Source organism: Bactrocera tryoni, chromosome 3 (assembly GCF_016617805.1).
Source record: "Bactrocera tryoni isolate S06 chromosome 3, CSIRO_BtryS06_freeze2, whole genome shotgun sequence".
Lineage (NCBI taxonomy): Eukaryota > Metazoa > Arthropoda > Insecta > Diptera > Tephritidae > Bactrocera > Bactrocera tryoni.
The window spans coordinates 28,096,911-28,118,488 of NC_052501.1; the positions used below are offsets into that span (position 1 = coordinate 28,096,911).

The window sequence follows — 21,578 nt, forward strand, 5'->3', positions numbered from 1 at the left end:
GTTATGGTTAGGAGACGGAAGAGCTGTAGCACGGAAGTACACCTGCACACACATTTGCATACTAACAGTGAGTTCACACACACATATATACTATAAATACATACATGTGTATGTAGGTATGTGTTTACTGCCTTCAAAGTAGTAGATTTTGCATTGTGGGTGATTGGAAGGCGCACAGAGCGCGATTGCGGCTTGGAATTGTCTACTCACATGGAAAGCACGGTATATAGCGGCGCTTTTATGCGTTTGTACATACTTATGTATGCGTGTGTAAGTGTATGAGCTACTCGTAGCTACAATAATGGCTTTACTTGACTGCTTGTTAAATAGCTTAGCTCAGTTCCAATTCTCACGCTCGCCCAGTCGATTGATTGTACGGTTTAAGAAGCAGAAAATAAAGCAAAAATAATACAAAAACTTAGTTAGAAGAACGTTAAGGCGCGTTTGAGAAATATTTAAAGGTATTGCAGTGCATAGAAAAGTGTTGAAAGTTATACATACATACAAATATTGCTGGTTGAGGCGCTGCTTGTCGAAAAATTTTGCTTAAATTGAAAGAAAAAAGTCTTGGTCAAAGCAAAATATTGTAAAATACCCAAAATTGTGCAATTACTGTTAAAAAAAGTATTTTCATTGCAAAAAAGTTGTGGCCAAATTGTGGTGCGTGTGTGCGGTCTGGCAGTGAGAAAATTCGCAGCTACCACGTTTGCTAAAATCGAAGTGATAATTTGCTTACAGACGCTGACATGTATATTATGTGCATATGTATAAATATATTTACAAATATATGTACAATACATATATAAATATATTTACTTACATATTGTGGTATATGTTTTATGTAAAGAGCTGGCTTTAGCTGCGTGCATAAATTTGTATAAATACTCATGTACATATATAGCTATATAAATATACAACAACAACAAATAAAGTGTGCAAAATTTATCAAAAAAGTATTCTTAGCTTAAATCGTGCGTAACTGGCGGCGTGTGTTTATGCCCAGAACTGCCACAGGCTCAGTTGGGCCTGAAGCGTCAGCTTTTCTTGCTGCCTTACTTGTCAGTTAAACGCATTCGCATTGTTTTTGCCTTAGTAAACAATAAAACTAATATTTAACTCACCTTTTTATTGATGTTTTTTATCAAATTTCTTGCTACAAATTGTCTGTGCTCCAATTGAAAATTGAAAATTGCCTTCGAATGCCTGGTGCTTGCCAACTCGCTGCTTCTGCGTGGGCGATCGCCTCCTGAAGCGCTATAAAATTTACTAAAAGCAGTTAAATTCGTTAAGCAGTTAGTGTTACCATAGTTCATACCCATTCAAAACGCTAAATTAACTTTTGTAGCTCATCAGCAACCAAAGCAAAGCAACTTCATCAACAACTCCAACTGACAGCCACCATTGACACCATATTCCCACACGCTCGTTGTTCGCTACTTTGTTGTTTAACTGCAGCTCGTTGCTTGTCGCTCATTTCCAGTCCAAACAACAAAAATACATACACACATACATATGTATGTACATATGTACATACCTTGCTTGCTTCCTCTGCTTTTCTATCTTTTGGTGTCATAGTTGTTATTGTCTACTGCTGCTGCTGCTTACCTGCGCCAATTGCCATTGTACTTATTCAGGTTGTTCGGCGTGTCGTTGCTTCGATGGTCGTTTTCGATCGCTCGTTTCTCATTCCTACATTCAGTTGACGTAATATGGCTTTAGGCGGAATAGAATGAAAACAATTTGAAAAGTGAAAAAAATTTGAGAGAATGAAATGTACAAATGGAAATAAACAAATGGATTAAATCATGTGTAACAACAATTCTACTTAACAAAGTGACCAAAGTGTAAAATGCAAAAACAAAAAAAAACGAAAAAATACATAAAAATACAAAAACAAATGCATGCAGTAATATTAAATAAGCCATTGAGGCATTTGTTTCGGTGCAGAAAAGCTTTAAATGACAGCGCTTTAACTAATGTGCCCTTTGGAGCGAAATTAAATTAATGAAAACGCGAAATATTTCAATATACATACATTCTATATATTGCTTTGTATATAGGGTGCTAAGTACAGCTGTTACCTTATATAAAATTCCTTTTTTCTTTATATAATTAGTAGATAGAATTGTAATTAAAGTAATGGTCGTCTTGTGAAAATTATATATTTTTCTTATTTTTGAGCAGCTACATATATGCTATAGTCGTCTGATCTGAACATTTCGTTGGAGAGAAAAAAAAAATCGTCAAAGGAAAAAGTTTTCCATACAAGCTCTTGATGTTGATAGGACAATTTGTATAGCAGCTATATCTTATAGTCGTCTGATCTGAACAATTTGCACAGAGATTGCACCCTTAGCCTTAGACAATAATCCGTTGCAAATTTTATAAAAATATCTGTTCAGATTAAATAGTTGTCCATACAAGAACTCGATATCCATTGTTCAGTTTGTAGTGCAGCTATATGCTATAGTGATTATATATCGATGATTCCGACAAATGAGCAGCTTCTTCAGTAGAAGAACGTGCACAAAATTTCAAAACGATATCTCAAAAACTGAGTGTCTAGTTCGTGTATAGTACTTACAGCAGACTAACGGACAGCCATAGAGACGGACATGGCTAAATCGACTCAGCTCGTCATGCTGCCCATTTATGTATATAAAGGGTGATCCTTTCGAGGTTCCATACTTTCGAGGTGATACTTTGCTCCAAGGCCTGAATGGAAGCGGTATTATCCGCTTAGAATTTAGACTATACAAATCCCCACAGGAAACGGCGAGATCACACGATGTTGGCGGCCAAATTGACCGGCCCAAAATGTGAAATTATTTTCTCACCGAAATGTTCTCTCAATAAATCCATTGATTGATGCGATGTATGGGAAGTGGCGCCGTCTTGTTCGAACCAAATATCGCCGAGATCACGAGCTTTAATTTCAGGCATCAAATAGTCGGTTGTCATGACGCGATAACGGTCATTGATGATTACGTTCTCACCGTCATAATTTTCGAAGTAAAATCGACCGATGATTCCACCGCCCCACAAACCACACCAAACCATTGTATTTTCTGGATGAAATGGCAGCTCTTGAATCTCTTCAGATTGCTCTTCGTTCCAAATGCGACAATTTTGCTCGATTACATACCCATTGAGCCAGAAATGTGCCTCTTCGGTGAACAAAATTTGACCCGAAAACGTCGGATCTTCTTGGAACTTTTCAAGAGCCCATAAATTAAAGCGATGTCGCTTGGGAAGGTCCAGCGGCTTCAGTTCTTGCACAAGCTGTATTTTTTACGCTTTCAATTTAAGATCTCGACGTAAAATGCGCCAAGGCGTTTCATATGGCAGTCCGAGTTGCTTTCAAGAAAGGTATTAATAGCGCTTTGGTCTTACATTTTGACAAGCGTTTTGTTTGAGTGGGCCTCTAACGCCCCAATTCTTATACATCAACAAAAAAGTTGGTTACGGGTTGATTTCCAATAAAAAATTGTGACGTCATTCAATATTCGATGAACCCTGAGACCCCGAGACCCCGATCAATTTTGTAGCAACCCGAAATCCACAGCACATAATATGAATATGGAATTCGTGATTGAAAGGACGAAAACTAAGTTTGGATCGCAGTGAATGAGTTATATTGGTAGTTTAGAATTTCTTCAAAGATCACTAAGTAAGAATTTAATGTAGGAACTTCTGTTGTGAGACAAAAAAAACCCCTGCCATTATTTTGCCCGCAATTGTAGATATACAAACAGTTACATTAATAAAACTGAAAACCATGCTCAAGCACACAGCTCAAGTGGGTACTTGGTGGCAAATAGACGCGCTGTAACAACAACCAACACAGAAAAAGCCAAGCTAAGCTAGTTAAGCCCACACAAGCAGTTGGTAGAAACCCCTTTAGTGAAGTCCCTTCAGCACAAGCAAACAACCAAAAATAACTACACGCATATAATTTGGCCTAACACCCTTCAATAACTAACTAAATATTTATGTAATAACACACACATATAAATATTATTTGCGATTTCGTAGCTTTGACTAAACGCTTAGTAGAAGAAACCCACCAAATAGTAGCCGCCGCAGAATACCCACAGTTACTATCTAACAAAATTTATTAAAAAAAAGAAAACAATTGCAATAAAAATAATATAAAATAAACAAAAAAATTAAAATAGAAAAGAAATAAAATAAAAAATTATTTAAAAGTGTAGAAAACTAGAATAATCAACACGTGAAACCAACAAGTTATCACCAAAATTGCCACACTACTGTTGGAGACTGTAGCAACCCACTAGGAAAATCCAGCGTTAAAACGAGATTTTACAGCTTAAGCCTTTTTTAGCCGCAACGCAGACATTTAGATAACTGTACGTATAAGAGTAAGTACATACATACTTTCAATTCGAAATTTCTAATAAATAAGTAGAAAGAAGCTATGATCACAAAGAGTTCAACCATAAAATCATAAAACGTAGAATTTGTTGCTAAATGAATTATGTAAAATTGTATATCTACTTAGGAATGCTCCCTTGCTTAAATTTCTGTCATGACACTTTTTTGAATCTGTCTATAAGATGTTTTCATGCATTCGGACGACATAACCTAGCCAGCGTAGCTGCTGTCTCTTAATTGGCTGAACTATGTCAATTCCGTTGCATAACTCGTACAGATCATCGTTTCATCGTCAACGCTGCCAATTTGCAAAGAACCATAAATCTTCCACAGAACCTTTCTTTCGAAGACTCGTAACGCCGACTCATCAGATGTTGTTATCGTCCATGCCACTTTCGCATACAGCTGGACGGGGATGATGAGTAACTTGTAGAATTTGGTCCTTGTTCGCCGTTACTTCTCAATTGCCTACTCAGTCCGAAGTATCACCTGTTGGCAAGAGTTATTTTACTTTGGATTTCGAGGCTGGCATTGTTGTTGGTATTAACACCGGTTCCAAAATAGACGAAATTATCTACGACAAATTTTTGACTGTCAACAGCGTGTCGCGAGTGCGATGACTGTTTGTTTGATGGCAGGAGATATTTCGACTTGCCCTCGTTCACTACCAAACCCATTTGCTTCGCTTCCTTATCCATTCTGGAGAAAACAGAACTAACGGCGCGGTTGTTGAGGCCAATGATATCAATATCATCGGCGTACGCCAGCAGCTGTACAGTCTTATAGAAAATTGTACCTTCTCTATTCAGCTCTGCAGCTCAAATTATTTTCTCCAGCAGTAAATTGAAGGGGTCGGCCTGTTTGAAACCTCGCTTGGTATCGAACGGGTCGGAGAGGTCCTTCTCAATCTTGACGGAGCTTCGAGTATTGGTCACCGTCAGACTATACAGTCTTATTGCTTTGATTATTTTAGGGGGGGGAAATATATATAGATACAGATACTATTTCTAGTACATGCTTTTAGTACCTTGGCACTTCATTCTGAGTTTAATAGGAATTACTCAAGGCGTTAATAAATTTTCGAGCTAACGAATTGTCTGACCTGCTATCTATTTTAAAGGACTTCGAAGAAATGTTTATATTTTCGAAGAAGAGAGAGAGAGAGAGACGTAGTAGCGTTTCTTGACGGACTCTGAATAGTTTAGTTCAAATACTCAATTTTACATATATACATATGTATATCAATATATTTTACTTTAAGGAAATATCAAATCATAAAAAATTTAAGTTTTCCATAATTACTTAGAATTTTGTAGACGACGATTTTTGCGAATTACTAAAAAAATATTTATCAACTCATCCATTTCTGACGAAATCTCTGGCCTTCTGCTTGGAAAAAATCTTAAAAATATCGACAGGAGATATTGTCCGTACAATGATCTGTGGTCGAAAATAAACTAAAAAGCAGCGTTTAAAAAGAAATAAATTTCGGCCAAATGGTAGATCATTCTATGCAAAACTAAAGTGTCTACCAATTAGTATGACGTGATTTTGACAGCGCCTGACAGCCATGTTCGCCTACAGATTTGTTTAAAATTGTGTCAGTATTTTCAATAAGGTTTGCCATTTCTTCAAGCCACTTTCGCACAACGCTTGGAAGTTGTCCAAGATTCACGTTCACAAATTTACGTTCTCCGGCGGCTACTATAAGAGCTCTTTACGCAAAACACAGTCTTGTCAGACGTGGCTCATTTCTGGCTTCATGGCTTTGTCAAAAACAAAATTGTCACTATTGGAAAAAGTCAAGTCCACGTGTGATTCAGAAAACGCAGTTGCAATCCAAAAATTGATCATTTGATGCGGATTGTTGTATGCAGCATCAGCAAACTATATTTCTTTCGAAAAGATTATTTTCTTGAGGGGATGTTAAATCAAAGGTTTAAGCCAATCAACCAGCAACAATCGAGCATCTCGAAGGCAACATTCAGCGTAGATTGTAAAGTTAGTCTGAGTTAGTATATGTACACACGGCCAGTCACCAGTCTACTTGTCCAACCTAATCATAATTCCTCGATATGTAATCATAATAGTTTTATCTTCTCAAATTGAAGACCGGGTTATTTTTTTCCAGTAAAGTTTTCAGATTAAATTTATTTTCCATTCTATCTTAGACTTACAGTTTCATAGCTTCCAGCGAGTCGATCAAACTATACTAGATATTCGAAAAATTAAATAATCGATGACTTTGTATGAAAGGAACTTCCAAACTTATATAAACATATTAATAAGTATATATAATATATGCGTAAATATGTATTAAATTAAAGTTAATAACAGAAAAATAACTAAAATCTATAATAAGTTAATATAACATATTTTATAGGTATTTTTCTGCTATGATAAATTTATTTGTTGGCGGCGTGATTGGCAATTATTTCTGAACACTATTCCATAGCAAATTGTTCCATTTATTTGATTTCGATGATTAGCGCACAATACCGAATAAATTAAATGCATTTTTTGCTACATCTCGTGTAATATATGAATAAGTAATTATGTATAAATGTAATTTCGAAATTGCCTCTGTGCTTATATCTGTATAAGCTATTTGTTACAATAACCAAGCAGTGAAATAAACTCGTTTTGAGACTTTGGAACTAATAGGAACCGCAAAGTGTAACTAGTCATCTAATGTTGTTTTTTACATAGAGCAATTAAAATATTTCTCGTGAGATACCTGACTGCAGAGTTAATTTTGCCTTGTCAAGAATAGTCTGAATTCGGATTTGTTCAGATCCACTACGTTTTTACGGCAGATTTGTCAATTCGATATTGTGCTTTGTAAATGAACCAAGAGGTTATTTGGTTACTTTTCAGAGGTTATTTTTCATGACTATTATTAATATGGGTCTATTGGTTTGCTGACTAGTACGACTTTAGTTAGGAAAATATACTTGAAATCTCCGTCCACTTTGCCATGAAATTTCCCAGCGGGTGTTATACGAATATATACAATGGAATATTGCAATTAATACCGAATGCCTTGGCAATGAATTTAATTTTGTGTCTAGCACGCGCTAAGAAATGCTATTATGTATTTATTGTAGTATTACATAGTATATAAGTGAACTTTTTTCATTTATGTACCTATGTTATTATATACTTGTATCTATATTCAGTCTATTGGAGTAATCATACTTCTGGTTTATGACCTGCTCTTTCATCAAACCACTTCATATCCTCAAATATACCCACTTATATACCATATACTCAGTTATATCTAATTCTTATGTTAAATTTTGCTGAGTTATGCTGAAAATGTTCCGACAATTTACGAAACCAATATAATCTCCCACTACCGATTTTCTAGCGCCCACTTACCATGCCATCAAAATAATTTTCCTTATACTCAGCATAATATGAACTGCTACAAAGTAAATATAATATGTACATACACATGCTCATAACTCTTTGCTTAATTAATGTCTAAAAGGTATGCCTGTTCGGTCAGGACTTCCCTAAAAGCCAAACTTCCTTAATGTTTGTTGGCGGAATACTCTCCGTATTCGAAAAAGCAGAGTGAGAGCGTAAGAGAGAGAAAAAGTTAATGAGTAGGTATTTATGTAGGGCTGTGTATGTATGGCTAATATAGCAGAGTTGCCATTTGATCGCAATTATCGATTTTAAATCGTTTTTCATTTAATAAACTAAATTCTTATTTATAATATATAAAATACGAGGGTAGATAATTTTTGAAAGCAAAATTCATAGTATGATAAACCCCATTGGAAACGAAAGTAAAATAATAATAATAATAATTTACGGGCGATCTGAGGTCGGGAAGTGAAAGAGGAGGAGCGTGTTTGAATTTTTAAGGGTAAAATGGTTTATCTCGATTTCCGGCAAAACTACGAGTCCTATAGAAAAAAATTGTATGGCGATGTTGTAGGTAATGAAAATATATAACACGTTTGTAGGGACACCCTCTTAATATAACCTAAGAATGTATGTAAAAAGATTAAATATCCAAGTTTTTTGGGTTTCTAATTTTTATCTTTTATAATCTTCCCTCAATGCGATTTACATATTATGTTTGAACTTCAGCACTAAATGCGTAAGAAATAGAAATCCAGAATTTGAAATGTATGTAAAGGGTGATCCATTTCCAGATTCCCTACTTTTTCAAAGAAAAAACAGAGACATTTCAAATGTAATGTCTTTATCATCATAAAGATTATTCTTTGGCATTTGTGTTTTTAACTATCCTTCTTTCAAATGTTTGCCGTGGCAAAGTCTCAGATGGTCCATCCGTTGAGTGCATGTTTCGAAGACCTGTTCGAGCATTTCGACTGGTAACTGGTGAATGACACATCTGATGTTTTGCTCCAAGGCTTGAATCGAAGCGGAATTGCTAGACTCTCTTCTTCTTTACTGACGATGACACCGCTTATGCGGCTATAGCCAAGTTAACAACAGCGCGCCATGGCGTTTCTTCTTTTCGCAATGAGGCGCCAATAGGTGATTCCAAACGAAGTCAGGTCCTTTTTCACCTGGTCTTTCCAACGGAATGAAGGTTTTCCTTATTCTCTGCTTCTCCCGACGGGTACTGCGTCGAATACTTACAGTGCTGGAGTATTTTCGTCCATTCGGACGACTTGACCTAGCCAGCGTAGCCCTAATTCACTGAACTATGTATGTTAATGTCGTCGTATATCACACAAAGCTCATTGTTCCATCGAATGCGATATTCGCCATGGCCAACGCCCAAAACCTTTCTCTCGAAACGTCGACTCATCAGATGTTGTCATCGTCCATGCTTCTGCACCGTATAGCCGGACGGGAATAATGAGTGACTTATAGAGTTTGGTTTTTGTACGTTGAGGGAAGACTTTACTTCTCAATTGCATACTCAGTTCGAAGTAACACCTGTTGACAAGAGTTATTCTGCGTTGGATTTCGAGGCTGACATTGTTGTTGGTGTTAATACTGGTTCCAAGATAGACGAAATTACCTACGACTTTGAAGTTATGACTGTCAACATTGACGTGGGAGCCTAGTCGCGAGTACGACGACTGTTTGTTTGATGACAGCAGGTATTTGGTCTTGCCCACGTTTATTATCAGACCCATTTGCTTTACTTCTTAATCCATTTTGGAGAAAGCGGAACTAACGGCGCGGTTGTTGGCTTTATAGACTTTAGAGCCAACGTTGTGATATCACACGAACTCAGTGGCCAATCGACTAGCCCAAAACGTGAAATTATTATTAATTAAATTATTACCGAAGTGTTCTCTCAATAAATCCATTGATTGATGCGATGTGCGGGAAGTGGCGCCGTCTTGTTGAAACCAAATGTCTCCGAGATCACGAGCTTTGATGATGCCATCGTTTTGGGTCGTAATTTTCCGAGAATTTTTTTTTTTTGAACTTATGATAAAACTTAATATTACCGAATATGTTTGCTTTGGCAACCCTTGCAACTATGTACTTATTTTAGCTTCCTTATGCTCTTTATTCACTTTTTATACTTTCGAGCGAGTAAACTTTCCAGTCTCGTGCTTTTCGGCTTTCCAATTACCTATTGGAAAAGGATACAATGGTCCTGAACGGCAAGAGAGTGCTGAGAGAAGGTTAACAATTTGTAGCCGCTTTTGAATATATGTACATATGTATATTTGGAAGATATTTCATTTTTTTATTTCTTTTTTATAAAAATAAGAAATTAGATTTTGTCTTAAAGAAAATTAATGAATAATTGATAGTCTCAACTTTTAATGTATGGTGTTTGTGCTTCTGTTTAGAAATTCTCTTTATTAGGCAAATAGCTTTAGAATAAAAATTATCTATCGAACAAATTTTGTAAAAAAAGGAAAAGCAAACATTTATTGTTTTAAAATTTTCTATTGAATAATTTATTTTTTTACTTACAAATTTAACTTTTCTCAATGAAAGGCCAGCAAACAAAATTACAATTCGAATTACTGCAAATATGTTGACATAAAATGCCTTTTTGATGCGCACATACATACATAAGTATGTATTGTGAATATGCATTTATGTGTGTTTGTTTGTATAGTCAAGCGTAAATATTATCTTAGCCTACCCTAACATGCGCTGAATAGAGTCCTTTGTCACACAAAAAGACACAGCAAGCATTGTTGAACTATTGTGCCACTTTCTAGCGACGAGAGGGCGTGTATGTGTATGCGTAATGCATGAGAGGTTACAATGTGCGAATATGTTTATATTTATATTTTTACTACATGGTGGGTGATATGCACATTTTGAGTTTAAATAGAAGAAAATTATAAAATAAAAAAATATATAAAATTGTGCTGCTAAAAGAAAATAATTTACAAACTAAGATAAATCTAACAAAACACTATTTTAAAAATATTAAAAAATTATGAAAAATTGCAATTACTAATAATAACTTACAAACAAAACTTATATTTAATAAAATAAATGTAATTCTTAAAAATTTTTTCCAAAATATTAAAAAAAAAATTATTATAATTTACAAAATAAGTAATATTAAAAAAAACACGAATTGTATTTTCCAAATTCTAAATTGTGATTTAAAAAAAATTAAAATTTTTCAATAAATTTAAAATAATTTAAAAACTAGCAAAATTTTAAACTGATAATAGTAACTCACGGAATTTAATAGAATTTTCAAAAAATAAAAATAAGAAAAGATAACAAAAAATCGTTTTTCCAAATTTTTGAAAATAGTTGTATTAAAAACATATAGTAAATTATAAATACTTACACATTTTTAATTTTAAAAAGTTTAAAAAAACTACCTATAATTTTTTATTTATAACTTTGTCTAATTTTTTGAAAAAAATTACAAAAAATGTAATTATTTACAACAATAACTAAAAATTTAATTCTGAAATTTATTGAAATTTTTTTTTTCATTTACATAAACGGAGATCATATTTCTAACCTAAATAGCTGTAATTAGGATAATGTTGGAAAAATTTTCTATAATAAAAAAATATATGTATGTATGTATATGTATATAAGTATGTGTTGCCAAAAAAAAAATATTTGTAAGCTAAATAAAATCTTAAACGAATATAAAAAATAGTATATTCAAAATATTATAAAGAACTACAATTAATAAAAGCTTACAAAATAAGTAGGATTTTCAAAAAACCAGGTAAATTAAAAAAAAATAATAATTTTTTAAAATTTGTGTTATAAATAAAAATTCTTTTTTTAATATTTTAAAAATAATTAAAAACTGATAAAATTTAAAATTAATAACATTATTAAAAATAAGTAGGATTTTCAAAATACAAGTATTAGATAAATTAAAAAAAAATACTGTTTTCAAATATAAAAAAAATTAAATAAAAAATTTTATTAATTTTAAAGTTAATTATAATCAATAAAATTTTTATTTAATTAATTTTAAGGTTAATTATAATTAATACAATTTTTATTTAATTAATTTTAAGGTTAATTATAATTAATAAAATTTTTATTTAATTTTACATAAGTAAGAAAAATTTTCATTTAAAAATATTAAAAAAAAATTATTTAATAATAATAATATAAAGTATAACAAATAAATAATAATAATTTACAAGATAAGTAATATTAAAAAACTAATTGTTTTGCAAATATTTTTCCAAATTTATGATTTTTGAAACAAATTTTAATTTTTTCATTATTTTGAAAACAATTTATGCATAAACTAGTAAACTTAAAAAAATACATATACAACATTGTAAAAAATTTATAAAAATAAAATATAATTAATAATTATAGATAAAGAATAAGTAAAAAAAAAAAATTAATTCTGTTATTAAACTAAATTTTTTATTTCAAATAATTATCAAATTTTTAATTTTTCGAAATTTTTGAAGTTAAGTAAACAAAAAAACATTATCAAAAAATTACAAATAATTAGTAATCAAAAAATTATTATAAAAAAAAATTACAAATAATAATTTCCTAAATTTTGACATTAGAAAAATCAATTTTTGAAATAAAATATAAAAAATAAAATGCAATTAACATTAATTAAATTAATTGTGTTGTGTGTAATTTTTTTCTTCTAAATAATTTAAAATTTTCAATAGTTCGAAATTTGTGAGAAAATTTAAATTAAAAAAATACAAAAAAATTATAATTAATATAATAATAATTATTTACAAAATAAATAAATTTTCATTGCATTTTCATGAAATAAAATTAATTCAAAAACAGATTTTTTTTACTTTTCCTTTTTAAATCAAAACTTTAAATATAATTTTTTTTTAATTTTTTGAAAATTTTATAATCTTAATTTTATTAAACTGTTTCGTCTTATGCAAATGATTGTTTTTATTTGGTCTTAATTTTTTAGATAGTTAGTTAGTGTTTAGTTTAGTTTATTCGACAATTTTTTTGTTTCAAAAATAAATTTTCATACTATTTTAACATTTTTTTAACATAATTAACTATAAATAACAGGAAATTAGCAAGTTGTGTCTACTTTTGACACAATAAAATATTTTTTCCCAAATTTTAGTCACAAAATGTTTTCAAAAATCTTCTTACTACTTTATTTACAGCCATATTAATCATATTCGCTGACAAAAACTGTTTGCTTTGCCATTTAACAAAGTTAGAACACCGCATTTTTATCTAAAGCCGCCACGACGTATACGTAACATTCATGAATTTCAATAATAAGCCCGCTCAATGCTAGGAAAGCCTAAGTGTTATAGAAACACATTCAAAAGATACTAGGTACGCATATGCTTGAACGCTTGGAATATTTTTTATAGGAAAAAATTATTTTCCCATGACGTTCGATGCCACTTAACGCGCATTTTATCTACTAACAAGCTATTTTGCAAGTGTAGCGTGCAGCAGATAAGTGCTAGCGAAACGTGTTAAGACGCTAACTTTAAGTCGTATAATTTGTATATAATATTTCGAGTTAATTTTAAATTTATTTATGAGTAGAAATGCTTTGAAAGATAAACAACTAATTAGTTGGGGAATATTTATGGGTACGTGTGTTTGTATTTCTGTGTCTATAAATATAAAAATGCAAGTATAAATGATATTCATATTAATTTGCGGTTGTAAATTACAATTTCTCATTTATTATATTTACATATCTAAGTTTCTGGCAGTCTCATTGGCTTAAAAGGCTGATCACATTGAGATTTTAATGACTGATTGTGATATAGAGTTGCCACTTGTGTTTAAAATGCAAATTTAAACAGTATTAATCCTGATAAATGCAACTTGTAAGCTTTCGTAAGCAAAACTATATATATTTTTTTTATTATAGTACCCTTAATATGAGAAGATGTTTGACCTTCTAGCTCTAGACTTGTAATTAATTACCCTTTCTGAAACAAATTTGACAGCATTTAACCTTATTAGTTTCAATTATATATATTGCTTGACAGTTTATTAGCTGTAATACATATAGTCAGAACATTACACGTTTTATTGACGCAAAAGAATTTCCATTAAAATAAATAATTCTGTTAATGTCAACAATTTGGTCTAATTTCCTGCTAGACTCTGAGTGGCGGCACTTAAATAGCATATGCATTTACAGCCACGTATATTTACTTTGTGTTAGTTTTGGAGCAGAAAAAAATTATGAAAATACCAAAATTAAATTACAAACACCAAAAAATAAACAAACTCTCCCTAACCGAAACCCTAATAGATAACCACAAAGACACACAAAACTTTCAAATAAAATGTTTACTTATTTTCACAATAATATTTACATCGTTCTACATATGTACGTGTGTATGTATGTATATATATCGGGTGATTTTTTAAGAGCTTGATAACTTTTTTTAAAAAAAAAACGCATAAAATTTGCAAAATCTCATCGGTTCTTTATTTGAAACGTTAGATTGGTTCATGACATTTACTTTTTGAAGATAATTTCATTTAAATGTTGACCGCGGCTGCGTCTTAGGTGGTCCATTCGGAAAGTCCAATTTTGGGCAACTTTTTCGAGCATTTCGGCCGGAATAGCCCGAATTTCTTCGGAAATGTTGTCTTCCAAAGCTGGAATAGTTGCTGGCTTATTTCTGTAGACTTTAGACTTGACGTAGCCCCACAAAAAGTAGTCTAAAGGCGTTAAATCGCATGATCTTGGTGGCCAACTGCCCATGCATCCCGAAAAATGCACTGTTTGGTGTGGTTTGTACGCTGGTGGAATCATTGGACCGTATTTTTTCAAAGATGCTGCTGGACGCAACGTTACGGTGAATGGCGATCGCTATCGTTCGATGCTAACAAACTTTTTGTTGCCAAAAATGGAAGAACTGAACTTGGTTGACATGTGGTTTCAACAAGATGGCGCTACATGCCACACAGCTCGCGATTCTATCGAGGCCATTTTGAGGGAAAACTTCGGAGAACAATTCATCTCAAGAAATGGACCCGTAAGTTGGCCACCAAGATCATGCGATTTAACGCCTTTAGACTATTTTTTGTGGGGCTACGTCAAGTCTTAAGAAATTCGGGCTATTCCGGCCGAAATGCTCGAAAAAGTTGCCCAAAATTGGACTTTCCGAATGGACCACCTAAGACGCAGCCGCGGTCAACATTTAAATGAAATTATCTTCAAAAAGTAAATTTCATGAACCAATCTAACGTTTCAAATAAAGAACCGATGAGATTTTTGCAAAATTTTATGCGTTTTTAAAAAAAGTTATTTACATCGTTCTACATATGTACGTGTGTATGTATGTATATATAATATAGTTGTGTATACTTGTATTCTGATTGCGCTCATAAACAAATTGGACATTAAGAAAACACCGTTGAATGTCACGTACTTGCGCTTAAACTTCAACTTCCAGACATTGCCAGTTCATGACTACACATTGAGAAGGTCTGACAGTGATTATCTTGTAGCGTCACAAGCGTTTAGTATACATATACATATACAATATTTTTTATATAAAAATAAAAGGGTGGTTTGATATCACGGTGGCTTCATTTATAGTCACTATGCTCTTCATCAAAAAAAGTTATAAAAAATTGGTGTGAAAGTGAAAAAATTTTGTAGGAAGTTGGAGGATTTCGATATTTGTATGTATGTATATATGAAAAAATTTTTTTTTTCGTCACAAAAACGATTACAAAATCAAAACTAGACTTGAAATTCTCAGATTTGTACTTTGCTTCTAATATCTACATTAAAAATTCACCAAATACGATTGTTTTTATTTTCTGGCCATTTAATAATCCTGTTTCGTTTCAGTCACGTAGACACGACTTCCGTGGCAATCAAAGTAATTGGGTTCTTTCTTGCTTAATTGACACTGTAATAACTGCTTGATCTAAGTTTCATAAGTTCGTGTCATTCGTAAAACCTTATAGTTCCTTAGTCTATTTAAACAACGTAGGTAATTGTATGCCAATTTTTTTCTCGAATTTCCAAGGACAATAGATATTTTCATACAAACTGGGCTAAAAACAAAAACTCTGTAATCACTTGAAAAGAGTGTTCGGGTTCGATACGTTAAGAATATGTTTTCATGCCATTCCTATAGTGAAAATATATTATCCTATATATAACCGATATAATAACCTGTAAATTTGAAAAGCAGCCAAACTCTGTAATCACTTGAATAGAGTGTTCGGGCAGGGTTCGACACGTTAAGAATATCATTTCATGTTATTCGTATAGGGACGATATATTAACTTATATATAACGGATACATTAGCTTATAAATTTTAAAAACAGCCAAAGTATTCAACTTTTCCGTGTTGATAAGATGTATATCTTTGTGTCTTCCTTCTAGTCGATTGCCTGAAGAGGAGAATATAGTTATGAGCTGCCCCATTGATACGTTAAGAATTTCACAATATTCGCATATAGACGATATATGAACCTATATGTACCCGAAACAGTAACCTATACAGTAACCTATAAATTTAAAAAGCAGCCAAAGTAATGAACTTTTCCGTGTTGACAAACATACATAGTGTATAACTTTGTATATTCTTTTTAGTCGATTACCTGAAAAGGAGAAGAATTATTTTGAACTGTTCCTTTCCTTTAAAATAAGCTCCACGGAAGAAATCTTAACTACAACGATAATCCAGGGGTTAACACAATAAATAAAAGTAAAGAAAGTAAACATGAATTTTGTATAAAATAAAATTCTGCAATAAGCTCAAGATTAGCTATCTTGGTGTTTAATAGGTTACAAAGCAAAAAATGCTTTTAACTCACCTTAAACACTACTTTTTCGGTGTTTATGGATGTACAACCATGGATTACATCACAATTTAGTCTTACGGTTTAATTATTGTTGTTGCACACAAAAAAATTTATAAATAAACTCAAAGTTTCACCGAAACTTTAAAATGGTTCATAAATTAAATTTCTTAAACTCGCGTTTAGATGTAAAAAAAAAATTGTGAACTATTTTAAAATAAGTTTTCCCAAATTAAATTCAGGGTTTCTTAAAACCCTTAAACCCTTCTTTATCTCCAGTTTGAGATATAAAACAAAGTGTAGAAAAATTTGTCAAACTAAATTCAGAGTTTATTGAACCCTTAGAAGTTGTTTATGAACACAACTATTTAAACTCGAGTTTAAAAGTTAAAGTTAAAAATTTGTGTAGCATTTTCAGATAATATTACCCACATTAAAATTTTACTTGAAAGAAATATGTCAAAATAAATTCAGAGTTTCTTAAACCCTTAAAAATTGTTTATAAACATTACTTTTGAAACTCGAGTTTGAGAGATAAAAATATAAATTGAAAAATATGTCAAATTAATTTCGGAGGCTCTTAAACCCTTAAAAATTGTTCACATTTTCTTAAAATCCAGTTTAAGAGATAAAAATATAAATTGAAAAATATGCCAAATTAAAATTAGAGTTTCTAAAACCCTTAAAAATTGTTCATAAACACTACTTTTTAGAATCGAGTTTGAGAGATAAAAATGCTTTTCTATAATATCACCCAGCTCTTAGTAGATAATATTAGCAAATGAAGTAACTTTTCTTGAGAAAAAAAATATTTTATTCTAAATAGCACAGATGCATCAATCCGCCCTCGTACCTTTCAGCGTAATAACTAAAATATAACTATGATATATGTATGCTTTTTTCAAAAGGCTGGCAGCGATGTCGTCAAGTCAACACCAGTCACCGACGATGTCACCGGTGTTTCAAAACATACAATAATGTGTGTAAATATGTATGTATACGTACATATGTATGTCATTTCATAACACTGTCTGCAAATAATTTAGGCAACATGACGAAGCCATGACTTTTTCATACGAAAGTGCTTTCTTCTGCATATTTAAACTTCTTATTTGGGGTTTCTGCTGGCCTCAGCATTCGGCATTCACCATGAAGGTTGTGTCAAACAATTGCTGCACTAAGTTGACGCTCCAAGGCGGGTGTGTGTGTGTGTGTGGTGTTCTGTGGATCCACCTACAATGCAGGTGGTCGGTGCCAATTCGTGCCTGAAGCATTGCCAACTTCATGTTAACTTCGAAAAAAGCAAAAAGAAATAAAAATAATAAAATAAACAAGCAAAAGAGACAAATGATCACAAGTTCGTACACATTACAGTTATGTAAGCAGATATGCAAGGTGCCATGGAAAGAGTACGGTGCATAAACAAATATTTTGTTGGGTCGTGTCATTAGTAGGGATATCACCGAATTACATCTACAACAAAAATAAAAAAAACGCAAGTCAATTCAATTACTCATGCTCACCTACATACATACACTCACTATTTGAGTTTGTCGCACACAATGTAAATACAACAAATTACATAAACACACAAAACATTCCACAAACATACATATGTACTTATGTAAAATGTATAAAAATTGTCATTGGACATGGCGAAGGAAGGAAGCCAAAGCCCATGTGGACAAAATCAATAAGTAGCGCTGCAACAAACTTAATGCTTTCGGAGGAAAGAAGGCTAAACGCTAACGGTAAAACGAAATGTAGGTCAAAGAATATTAGAACGCAAATCATAAGTATAATCCGACAGTGAATTTATAATACTTAATGGACTTAGAATAAAATTTTCAAGACTGTAAATGTAACAGTTAATATCAGTTTGTAAACTGGCGGTATGGGAGCTGGATATAGGGTTTTATCTTACTCTGAACGCCACTCTCTTTCGCCACCATACTTTGTCCCTCATCGAATTCAATCTTATTCTTCCGCTTCTACCTTCTGCCTCGTTGCGTTATCTCTCTTACAGGCACTATTATTACTTATTTTCTTAAATGTATCCAAATTTAGTGATCAGTATTTATATATCCGATAAAATAGCACCAAAATTGACATATCTAACAGAACAGATTGGAACTAAATTACTGGAAATTATCTTAAAAAAGAATAATAGAGCACAATATTGAGAAACGATTCATCATAAAAGAGAGTATAAGTAGCGAGAACTTAGTAAAACTGTTAAACTTTCTCAGTAGCTGTAAAGAAATCTTCCCTGTCTTACGTTCCTGATTTCATAGAGTAATGCTGACAGTGACAACTGTCCAACATTCTTAGTAATTGTAAAGGAATGTTCCTCATTTTACGTTTCTGACGACACAACCCAATGTATCTCTGTCAAAAGCACATGAAAGTAGCAACCATCCGAAACTGTCTTAATCTCTACCAAATTTTTCATATGTTTTGAAATAAATCTTAAATTTCTGGACTGAAAATTTTGAGTGAAATATATGTAAGCTAAATTAAGCAAGAAGTCTAACCTTTTCAACTTAGTTGTGCGGTACACTTTAATCTCTTATAACCACTGACTTTTAAACAAGAAAAAACGTTAACTTCGGTTGCACCGAAGCTAAATACCCTTCACAGGTGCATTTCTGTTAGTAACTATGTGTTCAGTTTGTATGGAAGCTATATGCTATAGTAATCCGTTCTAAACAAGTTTTTTAGAGATTACATTGTTGCCTCAGAAAATAATATATGTCAAATTTCGTGAATATATCTTGTCAAATGTGAAAGTTTTCCATACAAGAACTTGATTCCGATCGTTCAGTTTGTATGGAAGCTATATGCTATAGTAATCCGTTCTAAACAAGGTTTTTAGAGATTACATTGTTGCCTCAGAAAATAATATATGTCAAATTTCGTGAATATATCTTGTCAAATGTGAAAGTTTTCCATACAAGAACTTGATTCCGATCGTTCAGTTTGTATGGCAGCTATATGTTATAGTGGTCCGATATCGGCCGTTCCGACAAATGAGCAGCTTCTTGAAGAGAAAATGATGTTTGCAAAACGATATCTGAAAAACTGAGAGACTAGTTCGTATATATACAGACAGACGGACAGACAGACAGACGGACATGGGTAAATCGACTCAGCTCGACATACTGATCATTTATATATATACTTTATAGGGTCTCCGACGATTCCTTCTGGGTGTTACAAACTTCGTGACAAACTTAATATACCCTGTTCAGGGTATAAAAATATCACAGCACAAACTGGCAATATGACCAGGGCAAGTGATCTAGTTCTGAATTCAAAGTTAAGAAAATATTTTCTTTAGATAGAAGAATCAACAAATAACTCAGTATATTCACTTATACAGCTAAGTCCGATGAAGTTTGTTCAACCAGTTAAGACATGACAAAGCTTTTGAACTCCCAAACAACCCGGTAAATCAATATGGATTTACAATTTTGTCAAGTAAACTGTCAGATTTGTCAGGCGGGTTAATTTTAATTATGTGAAATGTTAATCAATCACTTACGCTGTCAGTTTATTAATTATTCCTTGAAACTAACGCACGAGTGTTTCATGACAGTAACAATTACAATTTAACACTGTCTTTGACAACCGCCAAAATCTAGGTTTAGGATTAGTTGTAAACTGATTAAATTCTATGCGAAATAACACTTCATAACCCCAAATGTATCGCTGAATTATCTTAAGGACTAAAATTAGTATTTAATAAAAGATAATAAGAAACCTTAACTTCGGTATTACCAAAGATATAATACCCTAAACAGGTGGAATTTTTATACAACAAAAGGGTATACAAAGATCATTATTCTGACCAATTCGAGATACCAAGTGCTGCCAGGTCTTTCTCCACCTGGTCTGTCCAACGGAGCGGAGGTCTTCCTCTTCCTCTGCTTCCCCCGGCGGGTTCCGCGTCGATTACCCTCAGATCTGGAAAGTTTTCATCCATTCGGACGAGATGAAACTCGTAATGCCGACTCATCAGATGTTATCATAGTCCATGACTCTACGCCATATAAGGGCGGGAATAATGAGTGACTTAAAGAATTTGGTCTTTGTTTATCGAAAGAGGACTTTATTCCTCAATTGCCTACTCCGACTTGCCGAAGTAGCACCTGTTGGCAAAAATTATTCTGCGTTGGATTTCGATGCTGACATTGTTGTTGATGTTAATACTGGTTCCAAGATAGACGAACTTACTTTCGATTTTAAAATTATATATCTTATAGAAGATTGTACCTTCTCTATTCAGCTCTAGAACTATTTTCTCGAGGAGTAGATTGAAGAAGAAGTCGCACGATGGGGAGTTTCCTTGTCTAAAACGTCGTTTGGTATCGAACGGCTCGCAGAGGTCCTTTCCAATCCTAACGGAGCTTATGGGACCATTCAACGTCAGCTTACATAGCCTTATTAGTTTTGCGGGGATACCAAATTCAGATATCACGGCACAAAGGCTGCTCATTTTCATGCTGTCAAAAGCAGCTTTGAAATCGACGAAGAAGTCTTTTCCAAGATTTTACGCATGGTGATTACCTGGTCAGTTGTTGATTTACGAGGCCTGAAGCCACACTAACTAGGTCCAATCAATTTGTTAAGGGTGGGTTTTAATCTTTCACATAGTGCGCTTGATAGAACCTTATACGCGATGTTGAGGAGGCTTATCCCACGGTAGATGGCGCAGATTGTGGGGTCTCCCCTTTATGGATTGGATAGAGCGTACTTAAAGAAGCTGATGCAAGCTCCTTATCAGTTCTTCGCCGTCGTATTTGAATAGTTCGGTCGGCAATCCATCGGGCCGTGGCGCATTGTTGTTATTCAGACGTCAAATTACTATTCGAATTTCTTCATGGTCGGGCAGTGAAGCGTCCACTTCATCGATTGCGGACAGAACAAGAATTAACGGCTTGGAAACTACGATTCAAGAAGCTTACTTATA

The 21,578-nt window shown here is 32.9% G+C and overlaps 1 protein-coding gene across 3 annotated transcripts in view; it reads left to right on the top strand.

Moving 5' to 3' along the window:
* The first annotated feature begins 346 nt into the window (after nt 1–346).
* LOC120770160 (protein GDAP2 homolog) overlaps nt 347–21,578 on the top strand; it is a 105,366-nt gene continuing 84,134 nt past the window's right edge. The window contains exons 1-2 of one of the 3 annotated variants that reach the window (XM_040097361.1): nt 347–461; nt 4,036–4,382. The gene's annotated coding sequence lies outside the window, so the exon portion shown is untranslated. Of the gene's footprint in view, nt 462–539; nt 625–4,035; nt 4,383–21,578 lie in introns of those variants that run through there. The other 2 variants (XM_040097363.1, XM_040097362.1) reach the window with 2 other exon arrangements.